The 21,818-nt window shown below is 41.5% G+C and overlaps 1 long non-coding RNA gene and 1 pseudogene across 1 annotated transcript; one reads left to right on the top strand and one right to left on the bottom strand.

Annotated features, from left to right (window-relative positions):
* Nucleotides 1-3,095: 3,095 nt before the first annotated feature.
* On the bottom strand, nt 3,096-21,079 carry LOC116678379 (uncharacterized). Its single transcript, XR_004329227.1, has 3 exons — nt 20,964-21,079; nt 10,070-10,076; nt 3,096-3,109 (listed from the first exon to the last, which is right to left on the bottom strand). It is a non-coding gene; the product is annotated as an uncharacterized LOC116678379 (long non-coding RNA).
* LOC116678378 (cysteine desulfurase, mitochondrial-like) lies at nt 13,140-20,890 on the top strand (annotated as a pseudogene).
* Nucleotides 21,080-21,818: the final 739 nt, after the last annotated feature.

Here is a 21,818-nt window from a genome sequence, read left to right as displayed (position 1 = left end):
CTCTTCAGTCATGGAGCCATACCCAGGATCTACAGACCAGTCAGGCCAGTCGTCTTCATCCTCTGGGTCTTCATCCTCCCACTCCTCAAATTGATGTTCATCTTCTCTGAGAGGGGGAAAACGGTGACCAATGTCATACTCACCTTCCTCTTCAGGGAGGCCAGGCTCTGCTGGACGTGGGAAGTTGTCCGCACGGCCTGAGGGAAACAAAGATCAAACGTGAAACGTCTTGTTTAACTAAAATGTTTAGTGTGACTTCAAATAATAAGGAGTTCTCATAACATTAATTATTTGGATTAAATCAGCAACACTTAAAGTTAAAATAAGAACAGCATACATATGGAGCTAGATTTGTTTCTTTATTAAATGCAAAAAAGTAAAAATGTAAAAAATGTGTTTGAGAGAAAAGGTTGTCACACTGATCACAAAAAGCATTTTATGAGAGAAAAAAAATATTTTGAGAGAAAAGGTTTTCATATCAATAGCAAATATTTGAGACTAAAAAAAGTTTAAACCTAAATTTGAAATGTTTAAAATTATTTCTGAGAAAAAGAATTTCTCTTAAATACTTTTTTTAAACTCTCAAATATATATTCAGTGTGACATTTTTTTTCTCACTCTCAGTGCAGTTTTTTTTCCTTGTCTCAGGATTTTTTTTTCAACGTGAAAATATTGTCCTGGGCAGGGCCACGTTCCTATTGGCCAATCTGGTGATCACTGTCTTGAATTTTTTTCACACTGATAGCAAAAAATATATATATTTGAGAGTTTAAAAATGTATTTTGAGAGAGATGTTTTTTCTCAGAAATAATTTTAAGAATTTCAAATTTATATTTAAACTTTTGCTATTGGTATGAAAACTTTTCTCTCAAGTATTTTTTTTTTCTCTCATAAAATGCTTTTTTGCTATCAGTGTGATCATATTTTCTCTCAAAACCTTTCTCTTCATTTATTTTCTCGATTGTAATAAAGAAACAATCTAGCTCCATACATACATACATACATACATACATACATACATACTGTACATACATACTGTACATACATACATACTGTACATACATACATACATACATACTGTACATACATACAGTACATACTGTACATACATACTGTACATATATACATACATACTGTACATACATACATACATACATACTGTACATACATACATACATACATACATACTGTACATACATACATACTGTACATACATACATACATACATAATGTACATACATACGTACGTACATACATACATACATACTGTACATACATACATACATACTGTACATACATACTGTACATACATACATACATACTGTACATACATACATACATACATACATACATACTGTACATACATACATACATACATACTGTACATACATACATACATACTGTACATACATACTGTACATACATACATACATCCTGTAAATACATGTGTCATAATGTCACCAACAGACAAAAGGCTATACCCTTTTTAACAGTAATGCCAAATATTATGCAGTTTTTCCTCAGTTATTTTTAACAGGTGACGACATGAGAATTAAGTCATGCTGCATTCATATAAAAATAAGCATTATTTACTACTCTTGCTCACACTGAAAAACTGACCAAACTGTTGATCCGTCAAACTTGAAAAAATGACTGTTGACTTGATATTACATTGTATTCAGACATGTGGCTGAAGAGTCATATTTTATCAAATCAAAATCCCAAACAATTGTTAAAGTTTTCTGGTGTATTTATCAGAGTTGCTGAATAGAGAGCACACAACAGCAGCAACAATAATAAAAATGGTAATAATAATAATTGTTATAATCAAAAGGTGTATGCTTCAAGAACACCGCTGTGTATTTGGTGGGCGAGTAAAGAATCTGGCGCTAGGGCTTTTACGCACGGAGAGCGCAATTCAACTGCCAGACCCAGAGGTCGAAAAAAACGTGGATGGATATTATAATAAAAGAAGTTAATATCATTTGATAAACTTTAAAACGTTTTAAGATTTAACCAACTAAACAAAGAACCTCCGCGTTCCAACCACACACATTAACGTGTCCTGGTTTGATTCCACCTGCGCGTCCTCGCCTCCCGACGTTCCATCCTAATAGTTCCATCGTCTCCATGGTGCTCAACTCAAATACTTTTTTTGGCATTTTATGAATTTTGGCCCAGTCGCCATCTTTTTTCAGCAAATTCAATGTAGCTATATTCTGTAAGATGTATTGCCCTCAAACTGAAATCCATCCACTGATTGTTGATCCATTCCACACATGTCCCGCGATATTTAACACATGCTGTCTAGCAAGTCATTATTTTACAGGATAAATTGTCAAGTAAAAGTCGGTTTTAACATCTGTTTTTCCAACAGGCCTGACGTTAATGGCTTTCCACCTTTACATTCTAAACGTGACACCAATTTCCACCACTTTATGGCTACTGATAAAGATTGGCTATTTTTATTGAATACATCAGTGAATCAGAGATAAGTAGGCCAGACTTATAATAAAAATAAATCTAAAAGTTGTCTTACCTTGTCTTGCAAGCATGTGCAACCCATGGATGCGTCCCCTCGGAGAATCCGGGAGGTGCTCCTCGGGCATGCCACCAGGCAGACGAAAGGCCATTCCCAAGCTCTTCCTTTCACCACAATAGTTAGTGATTCAGAAGTTGTGTTGTTCTTTGTTGTTCGTTGTTGTTCTTTTGTTTTTCCAAATGATCAGTTTGCAGTGTGTTATCTCCAGCGGTTTAGAAACTCAAAGAGTTAGTTTTCCACAGGTTCGATTTGCATGAAGCCCAAGTCAAAATGCAAAGTGAGAAATTAGAATGGTCCGCAGCCCTTATATAGGCTCCTCGGACCCTCGTTCTGTTTCCATGACATTAATTGACGTACACGCCTGCGTTTGATTGGCTGAATGGCCACCAATGGATTTTACAGGCTAGCCTTTTTTATTTTCCAGTGAAATGTTTGACCAGCAGTTGTTGTTTTTTTCTGATATTCTACTGTAAGTTATTACTTAGGCATTGTAAACCTTTTACAACCTGTTTCAATAATAATTACAAAATATATCATTATTAGGCTACATCAAATTAAAATAGGCTTCTACAAATAGCCTAGTTAAAGATTAATAAACAGGCAGAGAGACGAAAGTTTCTGTAAGCATGAATGAACCTCATTAGCATTTTGATGACAAATACATCAAATATATATATATATATATATTATTAAAAAGACAAAATTTGTCTCCAAGTAACCATATCTTTTGCCAGTCCATTTCTCAAGCCCAAAAGAATCTTCCTGAGGGCAGAGTTGTATACAATTCCTGATTTGTTTATTTGAACATTTATTTTTGGTTATGTCAATTCCCCCAAGGAATATACCCCTACTGAGTGGATTGACCCCTGTCATTACTGACCCTCTAAGAAGTTGTAGTACATCTCGGCACAACATCAACAACTATCGCATATTCTCTCGGCGTGACTGCTAACTGGAATTTGGAGAGGAACTCATTATATTTTAGTAACTCCCCGTCAGCATTAAGGAGTTGTTTTACCAAGATAATACCATTTTCAACCCATCTTCCATAATACAGAGATTTGTTTTTGCATTGAATATCCTTGTTATTCCAAATGTAGTAATTGGTTGGTGTAAAGTTGTGCTTGTAAATTAATTTCCAGGCCAGCAGAGCTTGTTTAATGAAAATGTAATAACTTCACAGGTAATCTAGCAATTTTATAATCACAAGTTAACAGAAATTTGAGACCACCAACTAAACTAAATACATATTTAGGGAACGTATTCCAAATACAATCCTTTTCTTCTATCAAATTAGTTAACCGTTTCACCTTGAAAGTATTATTTAAGGTTTTAAAACTTCTAGACCACCATGTCTTCTAATGTTGCACAGGATGTCTTTTTTTAAATAATGGCTCTATTCCTCCAAATTAAGTCAAATTCACACACACACATTCAATGATAATGATACATAGACAGACCTGGATATTCCTTCAGCTTTAGATAACAAAACTCTACCTTTCAACGACAGATCTCTCATCAACCATGTATTACATTTTTTCCCTATTTGTTCAATTATAGGACTGAAGTTCAGGTCATTGCGACGTTTTTCATTCTTATCAATGTTAACACCCACGTATGTAATCGTATGCTTCACAGGGATTCCCTCTACTTCGGATAGGTCACAATCCTTAAGTGGTAGTAAAACAGATTTACTCAAATTCATTCTTAAACCTGACACATCAGAGAATTCCTTAATACAACTTATTGCTTTTGACACTTCATGACAGCTTTCAAAAAAAATTGGTTACCAAATCCAAGACACTTAATAACTTTAAACATAAATCGGTGACAAATGGTATCAAATGCCTTGTAAAAATCTACAAACATCATAAAGCTATTGTCCAACATATATTTATCATAATCTATCATATCCAATACTAATTGTATGTTATTACAAATATTTCTTCCTGGCATAAATCCAGATTATTCTTCATCAATAATATCATCAGACTTTCTTTAACTGTCGGATCGTGCAGTGTCGTAAATCCGCGTTCATCATGATTATCATCTGTGCATGCGCGAACATCTTGCACATGCACAGAACGGATCGTGCAGGCAGGACGGATCGTGTACCGACATACCGTGCACAGAGAAGCTGTGTGAGAAGGGGAAAGAGGAGGGGGGAGCGGGGTGGGGGAGAGCCGGGACCATTGAAACGCGGGACGGATGAAACATTCCAGTTTTCTCCGAGTGCAATGATGATAGACAGACTTCCTTCGGTCTGAACATACAGCATGTTAACCTCCTCCTATCAGCCAAATATCTTCCTGTCATTTCCTTTTATCACGGAGTTACAGCCAATAAACACATTTTGATGGTCAAAAGTAAACTTCATTAGCGGTCACATTTTTTTGATTATTAATTCGTGTTTTTCATTTAAAGGTTTGACTGCATGCTTATTCGGTAGACCATTTGGTGTTGTCCACAATCCCAGACTTTCATATTGCATGCTTTGCATATTTTATGCCCAGTGGTCTAACCCACGAAAAAACCTAGTGAAACGACATTTTCCACAATATAAACATGATATAAATGGAAAAACCTACTGCTCTAGCAATAAAAATGTCAGAATCATCCACAGTAGATGATACTTCAATAACCGCTTCATACGCGCTTCAGGATGACGGCAATTAGTTATTACAGTTTTTTTGGATTGCTTACACACTAAAGTTAAAAGTAGTACACTATTAGCAAAACCTTACACTCAAGAAGCAAAAGATCAGCCCATATTTGCACAACTATAAGCACATTGTCAACCTCACACTTGTTGCAAAACTCTACACACATTGATTTGCAAAACACTAAACACACTTAACATACATTACACACAAAAATCTATTATGAAGTCACTTCCTTGCAATACCAAAGCACTGACTGTCAAATTACCGCACCTTCCAACCAATTGATTCAACACAGTCATCAGGTGTGCAAACACTTGTTTGCTTAATTGGAGACACACCAATCAGGTGTGTAAGCACTATAAAAAGCAGCAGGTGAGTTCATCGGTCTTCAAGCACAATGGAAAGAGTCAGAGAAATAGTAAGACGAGGTGGAGGTGGAGGTGGAGGTGGAGGAGAAGGACGAGGACAAGGACAAGGACAAGGACAAGGACAAGGACAAGGAGGACGACAAGGAGGAGGAGAAGGACAAGGAGGAAGAGGAGGAAGGGGAGGAAGAGGAATCAACAGAGGAGGAATCAACGGAAGAGGAAGAGATGGAGGCCATGCTGGAGGTAGAGGAAGAGGAAGAGGAAGACGAGAAGGTGCTCAAAGAGGACCGAATCTGACAAATGAGATCCGTGCAACACTGGTTGACCACGTTGTCAACCACGGCCTGACGCTGAGGGAGGCTGGACTGCGAGTACAGCCAAATCTAAGCCGATACACAGTGGCAAGTGTGATAAGAACATTTCGACTGGAAAATAGGTATTGTAAAAATATCATCACATCAAAAACATCTGCACGGTTTCAGCAACTGCTTACAGTACTGTATTCTATGCACTATCAGCACTTCTGTTACCTTTTCCTGTGAAATTACTGTACTATTGTTTACTGTTTTTTTTCTCTACATAGAACTGAGGGTCAGGGACGACGAGGGGGAAGGCCTCCTATGTTCACAGAACAGCAAGAGAGGGACATAGTAAACATGGTTTTGGCCAACAATGCTATAACCCTCAATCAGCTCCAAGCTAACATTGTCAATAACCACGTCGGTTTCAACAATATCCATCAGGTCTCAACATCAACACTGGCACGCATCCTAATAAAAAACCATATTCAAATGAAGCAAATTTATCGAGTGCCTTTCGAGCGCAATTCCGAAAGGGTGAAACGACTGCGGCATGATTATGCAGAGGTATGTATTCACCTAAGCATTGTGATCTTGCATACTGTCTCATAATCTTTTACTGTACTGTAATATGTATACTAGATCTACACTGAACACAATTTTGCGTGACACTGTTCTTCAGAGAGTTTTACAAATGGATGGAGATCCAGCATGAGTTCATTTACGTAGATGAGGCTGGGTTCAACCTGACGAGAACACGAAGGAGGGGAAGAAACATCATTGGCCACAGGGCTATAGTCAATGTCCCAGGGCAACGTGGGGTAATATAACACTCTGTGCAGCCATTACACAGAATGGGGTCCTCCACCGCCATGCCCATATGGGCCCTTACAACACAGCACTCATACTCACATTCTTGGACCAATTGCACAACATAACAGCAGCAAATCAAATCGATCATATGCAATACATTGTTGTCTGGGACAATGTGTCTTTCCACCGCTCTGCTCTGGTTCAGAACTGGTTTCAGCAACATCCACCTTTCACCATCCTATATCTTCCACCATACTCTCCATTTCTCAACCCTATAGAAGAGTTTTTCTCGGCATGGCGGTGGAAGGTATATGATCTCCGTCTCCAGGCTGAGGTACCCCTCATCCAAGCCATGGAGGAGGCCTGTGACCAGATGGAGGTAGCAGCAATACAAGGATGGATTCGTCATTCAAGACGTTTCTTTCCAAGGTGTCTTGCTAATGACAACATTGCCTGCGATGTTGATGAAATTCTCTGGCCAGATCCAGCTAGGCGAAGAGACAATGTCTAGTGTTTTGTTTTTTACAGTACAATACGTAAAGTGACATTTTGTTACAGTATTATGAATCTCCATGTCAACATTTTGGTCGTGTTGAGAAATAAATGAGTTTCTTCAGTCTGCAACATTGGTCTTGTGTAGTGTTTGGTGAATTTACATTATATTTGTACTTTGTTGATGGTAGCCAACTCTAATCATAGGGAAGTAGAAGTGCTAAAAGTGTTTTAGGTTTATCAGAGCAGAGTGTAACTCGTGCAGAGTATAGTAATGTGAAACGTGTGTGTTTCATATGGTAACAAAGTGTGGTTTTTAAACAGAAGTGTATAGTTTTTACAAGAGTGTTTAATTATGCAAAGGATCTGTAGTGTTTTGCTAGTTGGGTGTGTGGTTGTGCTAATTGTGTGTAGTGTTTTGAAAACACGGGCCCTGTTTTGAAAATCGTGCTTAAGCAATCCAAAAAAACTGTAAGAGACATTTACAGCTGTGGCTCAGTGGTAGAGCGGTTGCCTGCCAATCGTTGGTGGTTCGATCCCCCGCCCCTGCAGTCATTGTCGAAGTGTCCTTGGGCAAGACACTGAACCCCGAGTTGCCCCTGGTGCTGCGCATCGGAGTGTGAATGTGTGTGAATGTTTATCTGATGAGCAGGTGGCACCTTGTACGGCAGCCCCGGCCACAGTGTATGAATGTGTGTGAATGGTGAATGGTTCCTGTAGATGTAAAAGCGCTTTGAGCAGTTGTTAAGACTGGAAAAGCGCTATATAAATACAGCACATTTACATTTATTTACATTTACAAAGACGCATAGCCCTGCAACAATCTATCTAAAATAACACCTCTTCTAAGTACCATCCATGATAAACAGTAAAATATTAAAGTTGTTGGAAGTTTATGTGGCTTAAACTGTATGTTTCATTCGTCCCCGCATGCTGTTTCATTCGTCCCGTCCAGGAGGGACAGATGAAACATTACGCACGTCCCAATCTTGGTGTAATAACTCCTGAACGGTTATGTTCAAAGCTGAAAATGCAGCTGGATTTGACAGATGACACGTGTAGGTTGCTACTCACAAAATATCAGCTTTCAGTGCGATACGACCGCTTTGTAAATTACGTTTAATTAAAAAGTGTTTCAACTGTCCCGGCTCTCCCCTACAGTTCACCTCTAGGTCGAAAATGCTGCTATACCTTGGGTACTCCGCTAATACTGAGCACTGTTGGAGCTAAATCCTGCTCCATTCTCAGGGTGCATTCAATTAGTAGTCCAAATCTCAGATGTTGAAATGTGAATCCATTTATTACATAGGATGTCCTGAGACAAAGTTACCTGGATCAAGCTGTCACAACTCTCCCCTTCCTTCGTCTGACTCTCTGGCTCTTGGACCCCTAGTCTCATCTACAAAGGGTGGGGTCTTTAGACCACAGTGATGCGTGTGTGCTTATTCGTTATCTTTTCAGTTGGAATGTGACTGAGAGTTTATGACCCTCAGTTCAGGAAAAGATCAGTGGGGGTAAAGAGACTGAAACCAGACTCAGGAAGCATCCCTAACAATCAATTCTGCTTCTAACACATTTAGGAGAGCTGGATTATAACAAAATGTAGCCGAACATCTTATATTATAAAACAGAAGTATTGCAAAATACTTAATTGTTAAGTGTAGGTGTTGGATCCGGACACAGAACAACCACAAGGGGGAGTGATGTAAAACAAAAATGGGTTTATTCTGAGGAACAGAATAACCAACACCAAAAACAAACAAACACCAAACAATCCAGACACGGGAGGTGATGAAGGGGATCCAAGACAGACGATGAGACGGAACACGAACGCTGTGGCAGAAACACAAAATCAGTACAAAGGCAAGGCAACGGAATACCATTAAGCTAAGTACAAGACCAGTTACCACGGAAAGTAGGTAACAACTGGCGCCGAAGAAGTGGCCAGCCCAGGTTTAAATACTGATGAGGTGATAATGATGATGGATACCAGCTGTGTAGCAAGACGGAGGAGGGGATGAGTAGATACACCTCTCATGGAATCAGGTATGAGCGCCCTCTGGTGGCCGATGAAAACACAGATAGACAAACAGGGAAAAACAACAACACAGAAGACAGCGGACCCATAACATTAATGTAACAAACAGCAAACAACAAACTATATACTTATAACAACAAACTTACTGCATGACCAACATGTCCTCATTTATGCTGAAATAATGCTTTTACCATCCATCCATCCATCTTCATCCGCTTATCCGGTATGGGGTCGCGGGGGCAGCAGCTCCACCAGGGGACCCCAAACTTCTCTTTCCCGAGCCACATCATCCAGCTCCGACTGGGGGGTCCCGAGGCGTTCCCAGGCCAGGTTTGTTACAGCCTGGCTCAAAGCCAGCAACAAAAAGGGAGGTTTCACACAGATAATGCAACCAAAATGAGATTTATTCAACTAAATACAACAATAACCTAACTGAACCCAAAACCAAACAAAGAACAAAATGGTGGTTGCTCCTGAAGGACCAGGTGAGAGAGTGAGACTCCCAGCAGGGCAGGCCCTTATGCCTTCTGTAGGCCACGCCCACCCGGCCAGGCAAGACGACCCGCCCACTCTCACCACCTGCAACAAAAAAAAGAGCAGACATAACAGGCCGGGCCGTCACACCCCCTCCCTCAAGACGGGAGTCCTCACACTCCCAACCACATCCCAACTGCCACAAACGCTTATACCGCCACAGCTCTGGACATGGCATCCGCCACGGTATTGTCAGCTCCTTTGACATGTCGAATGTCTAAATGAAAAGGTTGGAGGAAAAGACACCAACGCATAAGTCGCTGATTCGGATTCTGGAGTGAATGGAGAAAAGTCAGAGGGTTATGATCAGTGTAAACCACTACTGGACTCACCCCTCCCCCCACATAAACCTCAAAGTGCTGCAAAGCCCAAATGAGTGCCAGAGCCTCCTTTTCAATGATGGAATAATTAAGCTGATGTGAGTTAAACTTTTTCGAAAAGAAACTCACCGGACAGTCAACACCATTTCCATTTGTCTGCATGAGCACAGCACCAGCCCCCACCTTACTAGCATCCACATACAGCGAAAAAGGCCGGTCCATCTGGGGGGCTGCTAGAACAGGGGCAGAACACAACAAAGACTTCACCGACTCAAAAGCGTCCTGACATTTAAGCGACCATTCAAACTTAACCTTTTGGCTTAGCATAGAAGTGAGGGGAGCAGCCACAGTGGAAAAGTGGTTACAAAAACCCACGATAGTAACCCACCATACCCAAGAAACGAGAGAGCTCTTTCTTGGTAGTCGGAACAGGAAACTGGTCAATAGCCAACACCTTTGCCCTCACTGGACAAACCCGCCCCTGACCAACCACCTTACCCAGGAAGGTGACAGTTGCCTTAGCAAACTCACATTTTGCCAAATTGACGGTCAACCCAGCCCAGGCCAACGGTCAAACAGGGCCTGGATACGCTGAAGATGATCCTCCCAAGAGTCACTGTATATGACACATCATCCAAATAAACAGCACAACCCACCAGTCCGGACACAACCGTATTCATTAGGCGTTGGAAAGTGGCTGGGGCGTTTCGTAACCCAAATGGCATCACTGAATATGAGTACAAACCACTGGGAGTAATGAAGGACGCAATCTCCCTAGCCCTAGGACTTAAAGGAACCTGCCAATAACCTTTAAGCAAGTCAAACTTACTGACAAACTTAGCAGAACCAACTTGGTCCACACAGTCCTCCATACGCGGAAGTGGAAACGAATCAGGCTTCGTCAGTAGGTTCACTTTGCGAAGATCAGTACACGGTCTAAACGTACCATCAGGCTTCTTTACAAGCAAACATGGAGAGGACCAACTAGAGGCACACGGCTCAGCAATGTTATTCTCCAACATATAACCGACCTCCGCCTCCAACTGCTCGCGCTTTTCCAAAGACATGCGATAAAAACGTGTCTAACGGGTTTAGCATCTCCCACATCAATGTCATGTTGAATCAGGTGAGTACGCGACGGAACATCAGCGAACAAACACGGATACCCTGTTATCAGGGTCACCAACTGTGAACGCCTTGGTTCAGGTAAATGTTTTAACACTCCCTCCAGTTTATCCAGTGTCTCAGAGTTCTTAAGACGCCCCATCAACACGCCATCATCAGGTGAAACCAACACATCCTCATGTTCCACCATCAGATCACCAGATGGAGATGGATTATCTAGCGTACCCGCTGCCGCACCAGAAGAAACCACCGACCGGGACCGGACACAGCAGAACGAGCATAATAGGGTTTCAACAACTTAATGTGGCACAACTGTTCCGACTTCCTTCGATCCGGAGTCGCGATGAAATAATTCAGGTCTGACACTTTTCGGGTCACTGTATAAGGACCACAAAACTTAGCCTGAAAAGGTGAACCAACCAACGGCACAAGTGCCAGAACCTGATCACCCGGACTAAACTCCCGGACGAGCCCCCATTTGTTACAGCCTGGCTCAAAGCCAGCAACAAAAAGGGAGGTTTCACACAGATAATGCAACCAAAATGAGATTTATTCAACTAAATACAACAATAACCTAACTGAACCCAAAACCAAACAAAGAACAAAATGGTGGTTGCTCCTGAAGGACCAGGTGAGAGAGTGAGACTCCCAGCAGGGCAGGCCCTTATGCCTTCTGTAGGCCACGCCCACCCGGCCAGGCAAGACGACCCGCCCACTCTCAGCACCTGCAACAAAAAAAAGAGCAGACATAACAGGCCGGGCCGTCACAGGTTGGAGATATAATCTCTCCACCTAGTCCTGGGTCTTCCCCGAGGCCTCCTCCCAGCTGGACGTGCCTGGAACACCTCCCTAGGGAGGCCCCCAGGAGACATTCTTACCAGATGCCTGAACCACCTCAACTAACTAATAATGCTTTTACCTTTTAGCTTAAATTTATTATGCAAATCACACAATGTTTAAGCACATATAAAATTTTAAATTCCAACAGCACCCACAAAGCTGCTCGCGGTTATGCATCAGTCAAACTTTTCATCTACAATCCTATCCTGAGTTGAAAGAGACCCTACTTTACGGCTTGATTATAGGCATATGTAGTTGATAGGCATCCAGTATATGTTCCTCTCGGCCATCTGAATTACAAACATTTTTTTACTTTTTTTTTTGGGCAGCACCCATGAAGGAAAACATAAATATGTTTGTTCTCCCAAATGAAACTTGGTGAAAAGCAAGTGCGCTGCCTGCATATAAGAACTGCGGCTGCCTTTATCTTGTGAGGTTATGTTGCCTACGTGACGCATGACGTCAGAACAAGTGCGGATCAAGTCAGACACAAGTTTAACCAGCATGCATTGGGGATTGTGCGCAGACCTGGCTCATCTCCAATGAGCCTAATGGATTTTCTCGACCTAGAAGGCACCAATTTCTAAAAACAAATTCACATTCCTACTACATAAGTGACCCAATTTAAAGATATATTCATCTTTCCAACGGTGAAATATCCCTTTAAAATCCGTTCTGAGTGCACGCGCGCTCCCGTGGCCAGGGGATACAAATCCTAGCGGGCGTAACTGTCTATGCTGAATCCGCGTTGCATAAACTCTTGGCTTTAACCAATCACAGGACAGAGAGAGGCCCCAAACAGGACCAAAACATCACATATCGGCCAGTGAGAGCTCGGCCCGTCTAAATAAACTTCCTCCCCGTTTCTGTTTATTTTTTTCTCTGTAACTCATGCCTCGTGGATGCATGGATTGGATGTATATTAGGTGAATCCAATACTATCAAAGAATCAGAGGATTAAGCTCCCAAAAAAGTAAAGAGTAACGTGAAAATAAATAAATAACTTTGACACGCATTCAAAATATTTTATTTTGAAAGTCATCATCGGAAGTGTTCTTAGTTAGCATGTCGACCTTGACACTGTGTTATAACCAAAGACTGTAGTGTTGTAACCTGGATGCATTTGAAAAGCGGCAACGTTCTTTAACGAAACCAAACTTCGCTCACGTTTAAACGGTACTCTTAAATCGTAAATATTGTTAATTTTCTTCCACAGAAACCAGCAGGTTAAAGTGGTTCATTCCGGTGTTGTCTTGTGTTTTGGTTGCGGTCCGAGTGTCTCCAGTTAAAACCAGCCAGCCGACCAGATGCTTTCCCCGGGCAAGACCGTCTCCTCTCGGCTGCTCAGGCCGTTGTCAAAGCTTCCTCTCTGGCTGGGCTCTGATGGTAGAGCCGCTAGCTCTCTTCATAAAGGTAATAGCCGTCCGGAGCACGTTAGCCTGGTCATTTAAGCCACAGAGCAGTTAGCTTGAAGCTAATCCCAAAGTGACGCAGTTTGGTACGGAAACAAAACTTCCTAAAACATAACGTTAACGAACATGGGTGTATTAAAATGTAACGCAACAAACAATTCTGAATTTAAAGTAGCTCAAACTAAATGTGAGTGCCTTTGACTCACAATCAGCGGTCAAAATTAACCCTTTCATTCACAAGCCAAAGCTAGTGAATGTTGAATTTTGACCAGCCACTCAATAGATTACCATTGTTTTTGGCTGGTGAGTGAAGCAGAACTACCAGCCACTTGGATATTTTACCAGCATTTGGCTGGTAGATGGCGCTTATTTTGAACCCTAACAATCCACACAATGTGTTTTGGAGAGTAACACTGGATGTAAACAAATCGTGTTTATCTTTCTGAACTTGACAGTTTTCCATTCTCTGCTCTCTAGACACAGAAGATGAATTGTTGATGAATAACTCAACGCATGCTGACCGGCCTGTTGTCTGACCAGTGTTTCAGACCAGGATCATTCAGTTCGGATTAAACCCCCAGCTGACTGGTGACTGTTGTTATTTTTTTGCTGCAGAGTTGATAAAGAAACACGAACTGGAGAAAGATGAGCTGCGCCCCCTCTACATGGACTTCCAGGCCACCACGCCCATGGTAACCGTTACCAACCATGTTTTTCCAGCTGATGTCAGGGAGTTACTTACACTAACTTGCACTTACAATTTAACACATGTGTATTTGTGTGTAGGACCCCCGGGTGCTGGACGCCATGTTGCCCTACCAGGTGAATTACTACGGTAACCCTCACTCCAGAACACATGCCTACGGCTGGGAGAGCGAGAGCGCCATGGAGACGGCCAGAAAGGTATAGAGAACTCTGTGTACAGAGAGAGAAACTAGTTCTTTATATATACTGTACATTATTTCTTTACATTACAGTGCTCTGTAAACCATCCACATTGTAAACCTTGTACAACATTCAATTCAACATCTTCATTTAAGGGCAATTTTGCGATCAACCTGTCACATAAAAAATCAAGCATACAAGAATAAACGCCATTGTGATCATTCAATCAGCCAACATGTCAGTGGCAGCAGGGACAATAAATAGGAGCAGCAAAGCACAAACAGGTTGCAACCTGCTTTGTGCTTTGTTGCTCATGCCTGATTAAAAAGGATCTACAAAAAATAATATGGCCATAATTACCCATGATTCCTCTCGTTTTCTAGACTACCTGTTTCTTCCATAGGAAGCTCAGGTTTATGGAAGTCCAGTGCTCAACATCATTTGTACTTGGTCATCTTTCCTTTTAATCTGAACTTGAGAGAGAGACTGACTGTGTGTAATCTCTCTCTCTCTCTCTCTCTGAGCAGCAGGTGGCTGATCTGATTGGAGCAGATCCCAGGGAGATCATCTTCACCAGCGGAGCCACCGAGTCCAACAACATGGCCATCAAGGTCTCAATCCGCTCCTCTTCTTCATCACTTCCTCCACGTTACCTCCTCTTCTTCACACCTTCTCTCCTTCACACCTTCTCTCTCTCCTCTCACTATTACCTTCTCTGGTTTCTCTGGTCAAAAACAGGGGAAACATATAGAGTAAAGAGAGAACAGAATGAAGGTCTGGTCACATCAGAAATTAATCTGTGCGTCTTTGTGAAAATATCTAAACCATCAACTCATGTCTTATGACTGTCTGCTAACAATGGCTCTTTTTGGAGCAGTTTATATTCCGACAGAGGAGGTTAAATTAAACTTGATGGTGACACGCACAGCTACAGTAGAATAGTTTCCTCCATAATGGTCTCTATAGAAAAGTTTGCTTTTGGTGTTGGCCTGAATTTGCTTTGTTAAAGTTTACCAAAGTTTAACATTAACCAATTTTACTTCACCTGGATAAGCAAAAAACCAACAATCATGATTTAATTGGAATGAGTTGATTTCCCTGCACAATTTTAATTCTAGCTATCCTAAATGCTGGTGTGATCATACCCTGAGAACACACTAGGAACAGAAAGGCAAGGCAGTGAGAATAGTTGAAAGGTGAAAGTACAGTAAAAACAGCAACACTGAGTAAAACCCCAGTTTGTGATGTCAGTAGTGACGCCGCCTCTCCCACCTCCCTCTCCTGCAGGGCGTGTCCAGGTTCTACCAGACCAAGAAGCGTCATGTGATCACCACGCAGACCGAGCATAAATGTGTTCTTGACTCGTGTCGAGTCCTGGAGTCTGAAGGTTTCAGTGTGACCTACCTGCCGGTCCAGACCACACGGACTGGTGGACCTGGAGGTATTCATGAACGTACAGAGAGAAACACACAAGAGAGAGTGCAAAATGAACAGTAAGCATGTGCAGAAAACATACAGATGTCATTGTCTTCATTACAAAACTGTGTGTCTGTGTGCTTTCAGCTGTTGGAGGCCTCCATTCGTCCTGACACCTCTCTGTTGTCAGTGATGACCATCAACAACGAGATAGGAGTCAAGCAGCCAATCAAGGAGATCGGTAACCCTTTGCAAAGCAACCATGTTAACTACTATCTGCGTAAGCAGAAATCAAATTTCTGAAACATCCGTGTTTCAGTGAATCACCATGACCACGTAGAGTATTCACCAGTTCCCTGGTCTCTGATCTGATTCAGTGTTCCGATCTATACTTTTGAATTGTCGAACTTTACTCTTCCTGTCCACAGGTCAGATTTGCCGTTCCAAAGGAGTCTTCTTCCACACTGACGCCGCTCAGGCTGTCGGAAAGATTCCCATCAAAGTCACGGACTGGAAGGTTGATCTAATGTCCATCAGTGGGCACAAGCTCTACGGACCCAAAGGTTAGCCCAGCGTTACTGTAGATGTATTCTTAACTGTTAGCTCATTAGACAAGGAGAGTTTATTTATACAGCACATTTCATACACACGGCAGTTCAAAGTGCTTTACAAATTGTGTACTAGAAAATGCTTAAGTTTCTGAATGAAAGGGACATGTGCTTGCAGCTAAAATTTGCCTGTTGAAACAAAATGGCTTGAATTCTGATAGTTAAATTTGCAGTTAAAATATAAATACTGAAAGAAGCTGCAGTAGCGGTTAAAATGAAAGTGAAGAAAGACGCTTAAGCAAGCACTAAGTCAAAGTTTTGAATTATTAAGATTAAGCGATTTAAAGCAGTTATGTCAGTTGATGTGTGAGAGGGGGGGGGTCTAGACTTTTCAGATCGTTCCGTCCCACTTTAGCTCCTTGTTACAAAAGACTGACCTGCTCAAAAAACCATACTTATTTTGCATATATGTTGTTTCAACTAGAACTGCACGATATTGGAAAAGAATTACATTGCAGTACTTTTTTCCAACGATATATATATTGTGATATTGCAAACCATCAATCCGGCTAAAGTCAATAATTAAAATATTTTAAAATAATTAAAAACAAGTTTCATTACAAGTGACAAAATCTGAACATATTCTGTAAACAGAAAAGCAGTACATTTTTAAATAAAAAACCCTGATTGGTTCTAAAATATAACTTAAAATAAACATATTTTTTATAAAACAACTTATAAGCATTTTGGTTCTCATTGGCCAAAGTAAAACAGTGTTGGTCATCATAATCATGGCTAAACAAATGAAGTTGAAATAAAACTTTGATACGTTTTGCATTAAATCTCCTAAACAGAGTATACTTAGCGGTATGTGTCCTGTATCCGTCTCCAAACAGAGACTTTTATTTCGAAGTCCTTTTTGAGAAAATGGACTGTCAGACTTATGTCGGGCTCTGTTGTCCTGCTGGACCTCAAGTCTTTGTAGCTGCATGTATTCCACTTGTCAGTCTTGGATTTGCATTTTTCAGTCAACTCTTTTATCGCAATTGGGAAAAAAATATGTGCAGCATTGACATACCATACATACATACATAAGTGTTTGGACCATTTTCTTAAATCCTCTCTGGCGACGGTGTGTAACGGCAACATATCTTTAGCAATATGAACTGATTCCAGTTCCTTTCGATACTGGTTCTCAATGGTTCTCGATTCTGATTCTTTGAGGGGTGGAGTTGAAACGGGTCACATTCTTATTTCACAAATAAGAGGAAGGTTTTTATTTTGATTAAAGGATGATTTACAGTTTTACAGATCCTTTTTCAACGCAACATAAAGCCACACTAGAGCGCCGCTTACTGTGCTCCATGGCTGCAATACCAGCGCCTAGAGGTACGCAAACCAGAAACTTGGATCCGATGATCACTTTTGAAATCAAATCCCCCAAACAATTCAATTAAAGAAACGATTCCACTGGAATAGGAGTAGGAATCGGTTCTCGATGCCCAACCCTAGTTGACATCCAGATTTGTCTTTGTATTCATCATAAAGAGCTTTGTGGTGCCAATTAAGTAATATCCTTGTTTTGTGGCCACAACTTTAGAACACTCCTGACAACGTACCAGTTTTTGGTCAATATTCTCTTTTTTTGCACCCAAAATAGTCCCTAACCGCTGATTTTGACTTTCTTTTTGGTACAAACTCATCCTTTTTTGCGGCGGATTCTCTTCCTCGCTCATTTTTAGCTAGAGGACCGCCAGAGAATGTTGGCTGTGAGCAGCGGCATAACGAACCAATCACAGCGAATCAACCGCTGTGCACGTCACCCCGGCAACAAACCATACAACAAACTTGGGTAAAATGTGTCCTACCCATGGTGCTACCCTTCTTCACAGCGCAGGTTCCGGCGATGTGACTATCGCGCATGCACACATCGCGATGTCAATGCTAAATCACAACATTGTACAGCCCTAGTCGCAGCTATGCACCGTACCCCCACTTGGTGAAAGACACATTTAGATTTTGGTATCTTCAGAATAAATGTTGTAATTAATGTTATTTTTAATAATCTCTTCTAACCGCAGCATGTATTGATGGAGCATACATGTTCTGATCCTTTTGGTAGTCCCCCATTAGAGGGTGACTCCGTACCGCGGGACTCCTGAGGGAATACCGTGACCTGTGGGAGTCCCAAAAAATTGTCACCCTCCACTCCGCATGTCATGCTGATCTGCTTGGAAGTTACTTGCCTGTGTGTGTCCGTGTGTGTGTATAGGTGTGGGTGCTTTGTATGTTCGCCGCCGGCCCCCGGGTGCGTCTGGAGCCGCTGCAGAGTGGGGGTGGGCAGGAGAGGGGGCTGCCTCCGGAACGGTACCACCCCTCTGCTGTTGGGCGGGAGCCGCCTGCAGCATCGCAAATCAGGAGTTGGAGGTAAAACGAACGCACCCAAACATCCACTCAGACTCAAAAATACATCCAAACATTTGAGACTCAAAGTGTGTGTCTGTATGTATTGGGTGTGTCTGTCTGTCTGTCTGTCTGTCTGTGTGTGTGTTCTGTGTGTGTGTGTGTGTGTGTGTGTGTCTGTGGTAGTATGATCATCACAGAGTGTCTATGCTGGCTAATCGTCTAATCCAGAAGATCATGGAGCTTCCTGACGTCATCATGAACGGAGATCCAGAACATCGCTACCCTGGTACACACACACACACACACACACACACACACACACACACACACACACACACACACACACACAAACAGAAAGACAAGTGAAACTCTTACACAAAAAGACATAACTGTCATATCCTTGAATTTGAACCTTTATGGACCTGGACGTCTTTGGACTTGATGTTAAAGGTTTCTGTAGAAAGTATGTTATATTGACGTGATTGTTTGTGTACTTTTCAGGCTGTGTCAACCTGTCCTTTGCCTATGTGGAGGGAGAGAGTCTGTTGATGGCGCTGAAGGATGTCGCTCTGTCATCTGGGAGGTCAGACACACACACAAGCTCTTCAAAACTTTTTAAAAACATAAATTTAACTGTACCCTTTCTTAACCATAGTAGCACTATGGGCAATGTTTTGCAAGTGGGTTGCCATTTTGTGTTGTATGATGTTTGTTTGTGTGCCCACAGTGCATGTACGTCAGCGTCTCTGGAGCCATCATACGTCCTCAGAGCGATCGGAGCAGATGAAGACCTGGCTCACTCTTCCATCAGGTACAAACACTGACAGCACTGTAATCCAGATCCTAATTCTGATAACAACGTTTGTCATTTTAAAGAAATCCCATGTCTTCAGAAGTATATTATGATCTTGATCCCTAGCATTTACAGTGACATCACTTGTAGGGTTAACGTGGTGTGGTGTGTGTTGTGTGTGTGTGTTAGGTTTGGTATTGGCAGGTTCACCCAGAAGAGGAGGTAGACTACACAGCAGAGAAATGTATCCTGCAGGTCTCCAGGCTCCGAGAGATGAGGTGAGTTTTTTTTGGTTAAGTAGTTGGTTATGTAGTAGAATGATGACACTGTACTCACCAATGTCAAATCTGAGAACAGGGTGACATCACTTAGAAGAAATCTGACTGGTCATGGAAAAACAAGCAGTCAGACAACAAGTTGGCAAAACCTTTTGTAAGAAAAAACGAAGGTGAACGTTAAATTATTTCCCAAATTGTCCGTTCAGTGCCGTCTTTCAGCTTCAACGTGACCTACTATACCTACTGTTTTCCTGTTTAATGAGGGATTATTACTGTTAGGTGCCCTTACTTTCAGTTTAAATTAAATGAAACCAATTGTCTCCAAACTGTCCGATCGTCAGACTTCTTGTCACTCTGTTCCAAGATATCAAATATGAAATTGGTGAGTAAAATGTCACAGATCCATGTTGTAATAAATTTGAATTAAACTCTAAAACTGACTCCGTTGCTCCGTACATATTTCTTTCTGCCTTTGTCAAGTAGATGCTTTCTTTGCATGAATGTGTGATGGCAATAGTTCTGTAATGTGTTCTAAATTGTAATATTGTTGTGGGTAAAGCCCAATAACCTGTCTGTCTCCCTGTCTCTCGCTCTGTCTGCCAGTCTCTGTGGGAGATGGTTCAAGAAGGCATCGATCTGAAGAGCATCAAGTGGACGCAGCACTAGACTCCTCCCACTTCTTCCTTCCCTGGCTGCCGATGACAATTGATTCCCAGGGAACTCTGGGAATGAACTAGCTATTCCTTCCTGTACACAAACACGCACAAACTTCCTGCCTGACTTGAAGTCTGTTTGTAACTTTAGCTCTGTGTGTCCATAGAAGCTCTCTTGTAGCTCTGTCAGGAGATGGTTTTCAGAGATTTGACCAGCACATGGCAACCTTTGCTTTTGAAAGTCATTCTGTGACACCTAGCTCCTGTATCACAAAGTCAGTTCATCTTAGTCTGCTCTTTTTTGGGGTTACCTGGCTTCACTTTCGCTATCTCTGGGTTTTACTAATCCAGCTCTGAGCATGTTCACCAGAAATGGTAATGACTTCACATGTAACGTCATCAGCTCCATGAGTAACGTGATATGACATAAGATGAAACTGCGGGCAAATTATATTACTGAGGTGGCAAAACAAAGAGATTTACATTGAGGTGAAAATATATTGAGCATTATCGCACAACAGGAATAAATAAGATGTACATTAATGTTTAAATATAAGGTTAAGTCTGTACATCAGTGTGGGAGTCTGCTTATCTATGAAAACCTCTCTACTGCTCCTTAATTATTCTCACTTTATTGTAAACTCAGGACCTTTGTCCCTGCAGGAACCAGCAGTAATGATAACTTCAGTTTTTCAGTAGTTTTCAGGTGGTCAGTACTCCGCTTCGTGATATAGCCTCTTGTCAACATGTTAAGCAGACACAAAACAGTGGGTGGTGTTACTTCAGTGTCACTGGGGGGCTGCAACTGTAGGCAATAGACTGAAATTTAGTCTTAATATATATAATTCTCAGTCAGAACATTTTCAGTTTATGATTCACAGATTGTCTCCTGCTTTGTTCACATTGGAATACTCACTGTCCTCCCTGTCAGAACCCAGTCTTGTAAATAAGAATCATGTCAGTTTATCAGCAGTGTTCATAGTGTTGGCAACCACATTTTGGTTATTCAGTTAAAGTTGTGGATACTCTACAAGACTTTAGTTAACCACAATGGCTGACTGAAGAAGGTGGAGAGTAAACAGCTCAGGTCCAGGTTGTGAATGGAATCTGAACGTGATCCTCAAAGTCTAAACAACAATCAGAAGAATTTGTATTGGGTCCTGGAGGTTCCTGTTACTCTCATATACATTATTATCCAATAAAGTGCTGCCTCAAACACTTTTTTTGTTCTTTGTTCTTGTTTATGTGTAGTGGGATAAGTACACTTACTGAACAAATGCTACACACCACAGAATGTAAAACCTTTGCTAGTTTGCAATGCCCGTCCGTAGTTGGCCTGTAACAAATCAACAAACATTATAATATTATACATTAAAAAAGTGAATTAAAAGCA

The sequence above is a fragment of the Etheostoma spectabile genome, unplaced genomic scaffold (assembly GCF_008692095.1).
Source record: "Etheostoma spectabile isolate EspeVRDwgs_2016 unplaced genomic scaffold, UIUC_Espe_1.0 scaffold00007178, whole genome shotgun sequence".
Classification (NCBI taxonomy): domain Eukaryota; kingdom Metazoa; phylum Chordata; class Actinopteri; order Perciformes; family Percidae; genus Etheostoma; species Etheostoma spectabile.
The sequence above is the reverse complement of the archived record's forward strand: the minus strand, read 5'-3'. Positions and strand labels throughout refer to the sequence as shown.